Below are 6,000 nucleotides of genomic sequence, written 5' to 3'. Positions count from 1 at the left end.
CTTTTGTTTTTCTTTTCTATGCCTGAATTAGTTGGACTCCATGCCCAAGTTCAAGGCACTAATCTATAGGTTCTCAATGCCTTGCTTGTAGGGCCCTGTCCCCAGTTGGAGCCAACGTTGCACCCCCTCATCCCCCTTAAGAATTTTCTTCATATGGCCGAAGATTCATTCTTGTGTGCAGAGAAAGATAAACAGGAAAATGGCAAAGGCGATTAAAAATGATTGCACAACTAATAAGCACCTGGATGCACCTTGGGTGCATGGCCAAAGTGGGCTTAAATGCCAAACTTAGCAGCAAAAAATACGATTAAATAATTAAAGGTAAAAGAACGGAGGATACACCTCTGCAGTCATGAACATATAGATTTAATCACCGAGCAGATTCAAAGCAGATCGCCATCCATTGTTGCACAACCAGTCCTTTTAAGCATTACAGTCGGGTAACTAGCATGACGGATACGCCAACACTAGCCCTTGGAAGATCAAGGTCAAAGTGGTGGGTGCAACTGATCTACAGTCCATATTAACTTCGAGGGGTCCAGGCCCACTCCCAATCCCCGATTGTTCACTCCGTAGAAGAGTGGGGACCACACCTACCATTATATATGCTAGCACACCACTGACGTCGACAAGCGAGCGCGCTCCATACCAAGTTAATTTCTTCTCTCTCTATCTTTCATGTCACCCTACCCAACCTTGTATTTTCACTTGTTCCTCCTCTCACTTGTTCTCTCATGCCATGCCTCATACGTCCACATGATCATTTCCTCTACCTATAAAACCATGACCCGATAGTTGTTTGAATTTAAATTTATTTCTACAGCTGAGCTCTCCTGCTGGTTTACCTGTCTACCATGATGTCTAACTTTCAACCAACACAGAGCCATCCCAATGCCATTCCATCCAATTACGTCTGGTCATCAAGTAACCCACAATCCTTGGCTTTTAGTCTTTCTCCTTATGTTTAAAATGAAGAAATCTGCGCTTAAAACTCTGAAATCCCGAGAGGCGAAACTCTCTACAAATAATGATCCCCTCATAGATAAGGAAGCCAAAATCCATGACTCACCCTGCCCTTACCGCCTTTCAGACCTCTGATTTGACGTGTATGACCAACATCTCAAGGGGGAGGACCCCTTTAGGGTCGTAGAGTCAGGATTATACTACCAAATCACCCCTTCCATCTACGACTTTCCAGAATTTGTTTCCTGGCTTGCTGCATCATACGTAGAGGAGACAAATTGTTTCATATCTGCTTCTAGGGTGAAAATTCTGGAAATAACTCCAAAATTAATTCAAAATTCTTTCATTTACCCAAAATCCCTCAATCCTGAGAAATTTACAGAGACCACCATGTTTTATATCTATAACGACCTCCTAACTAGAGTGTTGGGTATTTGTTATATTCTTTCCACATTTAACTTCACACAATGTATGTTGCGTCGGGCGCAATGGGGGGGTCACCGCCCCAGGAATTATTTTTCTATGTGGACCCAAGGATGGGGGGAAGACCCAAAGATGGTGGGAAGACATACCCATGGCGTTGCGCATGGGTTTTGCACATGGTTTTGGGCATGATGGTTGTTTTCCCATGGTATTTTGTAGATCTGGTCAAGGGAACTATGATTGTGTTATAATCCAGGGTTAATGGATTGGGGTTTATGAATGCTTTGACATACATACATACATACATACATACATACATACATACATACATACATATATATATATATATATATATATATATATATATATATAGATATATACATACATATATATATATATATATATATATATATATATATATATATATATATATATATAGAGAGAGAGAGAGAGAGAGAGAGAGAGAGAGAGAGAGAGAGAGATATAGATCTATATATATATATATATATATATATATTAACATTGAAAGGAACATAATGAAAAATCAATATGGTAGTCCTGGTTTTGGGATCTAGGGGAAAATCTATGTGTATATTTTTTTTCTGTTCTTTCCATGATATCATTCCTGTCACTTCTAAGTTTCAGCTGTTGCCAAAGGGACATTTGGTGCTAGAGCAGTTGCCAACATAGAAGGGACTGCTGTAGCAACCATTGGCACTACATTTTGAGGCTGAGAGATCGACTCACTCTACTTGCTTTGTAGTGTTTTCTCTAATTCTTGCTCTGTCTCTTTTAGTTGCTCATTTAGCTTAAGGACTAAGTCCATAAGCTCTTCTTCATTCTTCTTCTCAATCACTTCAGCAGTCTGTGGGTGCATGAGTGGTGGCAATTTCAACTGCTTTCTTAGTGCAGCTATATCTTCATTTTTTTTCTTTATTAGGCTCTCTGCAGCTTTGATATCCTTTGGGTTATGGCCCAACTCAATAATCAAATCCTCCAATGTTTTAATTCTGTTTTCCTTTGCCTATGAGGAGGCCTTTTCTAGTTGTAATTGGGCAGTAGTGTTGTTCAGTGAATTCTCCAACCTATGTGCCATCATGGCCTTGCTTGTCAGTGTAGAATAAACCTTCCCCCTATTTTCTTATGCAGTTCTATCTGATCTATGGGGTGGATATCTTTAGCTAAGACCTCAAAATTAGTCTTGAGGTAGTCTGCAATTGACTGGGGCTGCTGCACTTTGGGCTTTAGAAAACTCATCTGCATTTTGCCTTCCTTGATGTCATAAGCTGACATCAATCTAATTTGATTAGTAGGGGCCATCTTCAAGTATTGAGTGTAAGCTTGGGCCTTCAGCTGTTCATTCTTGGCTTTTATCTCCTTGAATTTTCCTTTTATATCTATGGTCTTGTCAGATGAAGATCTGAAAGATGAAACTTCGGCACTTTGTTGTCTTTCAAGCTCTTGTCTTTGTGAACTGGAAGGTGTCTCACCTATTGGGAATGTATGTAGACTATCTCCACCTTCTTTCCTTAAACTCCCTGTTGTTTCCTCAAAGAATTCTTCCTCTGAATATGGATTTAGCCTGTGCCTCTTAGCACTAGGTTGGTCTAAAGGACCACTAGCAGGGGTAGCTACTTCCCTGTCTCTTTTCAAGTTCTTTTTCTCATTCAGAGGGGTCTATAGAACTGAGGGATTTCCCATGTTAATCTAAGCTAAATGAGGTTGAGGTGGAGCTTGTTCTTCAGATATTTCAAGCTGCTTTGACATCTCTGGTTGTTCTGATGCTGGAGTACTTGTTCCCTAATCTTGCTCCTGTGGTGGTTCTGCTGGGGGTGCACTAGTTTCCTGTGTGTTCCTTTGAGAAATCTCTGCTGTAGAGGCACTAGGCTCTGGTGTTGGCTTCTGAGTAGTTTCAACTAGTACCTATTCATAAGAGTATAGGTCAAGCCTCTTTTCTATGTCTTTCATCACATTTTCTACATCAACTTGATCACTATCCATTTCAACTAGAGTTCCTTCCCTCCATTCATCCATATTTGCATACTACTCTATTTCAGGGACTCGGTGATGGATATATGGTGATAGCTTATGTTTCATTCTCCTATCACAAATGAAACCTTGTGGATCATATCTCCAGGCAAAGCTTTTCTTTAATCTCATTTTTTCTAGGATTTCTTCTGCTCTGTTGCCTGCTTCTCTATTGTTGCAGACAAATGGGCCTAAGTGGTCTTTAATTCTCAATTGTGCTTTCTTCTTGGCCTTGGTGAAATGAGTCTGATCAGAGTTTAACATTTGCCTATAATATTCCAAGGCAAACAACCTCATAGGAACATACTTTGGTAGTTTGAATAGAGGAAGTTCACAACCATAAATTCTAATCTCTATGTGATTCTAGTACAAGTACCAGTCACCTATTTTGTACTATTTTGAGAGCTGAAGGATTCTTTTGATTTCATCACTAATTCTAGGAGGAGGACTTCCTGTCAGCATGGTGGTCACTGGGTGGACAAACTGGTCAATGAATTCATTGTATGAATATGGACTAGGTGAATCGTGGAAGATGGAAGTCCAAAAAATAACTGATCTGGGATTGCCCTTTGTATCAAGTTTATTTACAGAGAATGGGAACTTGTCAGATTGATAGTAAAGGAAAAGGTGATATATGAATGTAGAATAATTGAATACCTTTTCATTTTCTAGCTTCATGAACTGGTCATGGATTTTCTCAGCAATGAAAGTAGCATAATTATATTTGACAGCAGGAGGCTAACCATGGGTAAAAATGGACATTAAAACTAGGGTCAATTCATCCACATACTCACTAGTATTGAAACCCATGACTGCAGTTATCATATCGACTATATTTTTACCTATCTTTTTGAAGAAATTTGACAAATAGGGAGGAGGATCTTTGGGTTGATGCTGCTTATCCATAAAAGTCTGGCAAAGGTGACTGAGTTCATACTGGGACAATTTAGATGACTTTTCTAGTAATTCTCCAAGGGAAATGGGGGTGAGGTCTTGACTGGGCTGAAACTGAAGCATCTCATTGATTGAATCTGCAGTAATTGTGAAGAGAACAGTTTGATTGGGGGACATTATTGCTCTGAGGGTGGGATTGTAATTGGCATGACATTGATGGATAATGTCAGGGAAAATACTCACAGAGGGGAGCATGTACCTTGGGAGATTTGATTCCCAAAGTCCTATGGGATCAGAACCATTCAGGTAATTGTCTCGGCATTGACAGAATACTTTCAAGGAGCTTTTTCCAGTTACAAGGTCTTTTATTTGAAAATCTTTATCTGCTAAGGGCAGATAATCCAAATCTCTATGGGGGGTAGTGATAGGAGCTATACTGAGGGCCATGGGGGTTTCCATTCTAGTTCTTGTGGATTCAGATAGGAAAATGGGGTTTTCAAGTGGAGTTGGTGAAAACAGAGGGTCTTGGGAGTCTTCAATTCTAAATTCAGCAACTGAATTATAATGAATTTTAGGTTTTTCAAAGTAATTGCAGAGGAAATCAAGTATTTATAGGGTTTCTGGATGGAAACTGGTAAATACCTATTTTTTGGTGATGGGCAATGAAATGCAGGTTCACTGGGTGCAAATGGTGGACTGGAGCGGCGTCGAACTGCAAGTTTCAGGGTGGCTGACGGTTAATGTACGAGCTGGTCGACTTCAACATTCAGGTTGCATGCATGCGCTTTTAGAATAAGGATGAAAAACTGTTTAACTTTGTTTTTATGCAAAGTCAAAGCTTTTGGCGGGTTCAGGATTTGGACAGATGGCATCAGTGGGGAGGTGATTTGATGTTTTGTTTTTAGTGGGAGGCGGTAAGCGGGTTTCATTGCACCGCTAATGGGAGGTAAGTGGTATTTGGGCGAGACCGCACGATTCCATATGCTGTGTGACACATAGCATATGTACTATTTATGAAACCGCTCACCATCGCATGCTAAAGGCCGACCACAAAGGCCCGTGTGATATGTGCGATGACTGTTGGATTTGCAGGATCCAATCGGACGGTTGTTGGGGAGGTGAAGTGGCGGAAGGTTAACGGAGGGTGGGCCCAATATTAATTAAAGTGTTAATCATATCGGGGGTAAAGCAATTGGTCATCGAGTTATTAATTAATCGTGGGGATTAATTAATCCTCATTATATGGTGGCGGGGTTTGGGTTCTTAATTAACTACGGATTAGTTAATTAATCCCGTTTTATTGTTTGATTTACGGTTATATTTAACCATCGGGGCAAGATATGTAAAAATTTGGGGTTTTTATATAATATAATATTACGGGCATGGATAATGTTGATTTATGGGGGAATTATATAATAAACATTAGTGGTTAATATGACAAAAGTGAATGGTAAAGCGCTAAGTTTAAAACATTTTCATCATACACATTTAAAACTTAGGCTAAGTGAATATGAGGGTTTATATGGAGAGTGTTTTATTTTTCCTAAGTAAAATAGGATTTTACTTAGGAAAAGCTTTATTAGGGAAACAAATAACTTATGAAGGGGGTGAATATTGATGAAGGGGTTTAAGCACTTAGGCATTATAAATTATTGGGCCGAGGGTCCGGTCCCTCCAAAAGTCAGAGAAATG

Source organism: Pinus tabuliformis, chromosome X (genome assembly GCF_031772625.1).
Source record: "Pinus tabuliformis cultivar Carrire ecotype Pingquan chromosome X, CPIR1, whole genome shotgun sequence".
NCBI classification, from domain to species: Eukaryota; Viridiplantae; Streptophyta; class Pinopsida; order Pinales; family Pinaceae; genus Pinus; species Pinus tabuliformis.
The sequence above is the reverse complement of the archived record's forward strand: the minus strand, read 5'-3'. Positions refer to the sequence as shown.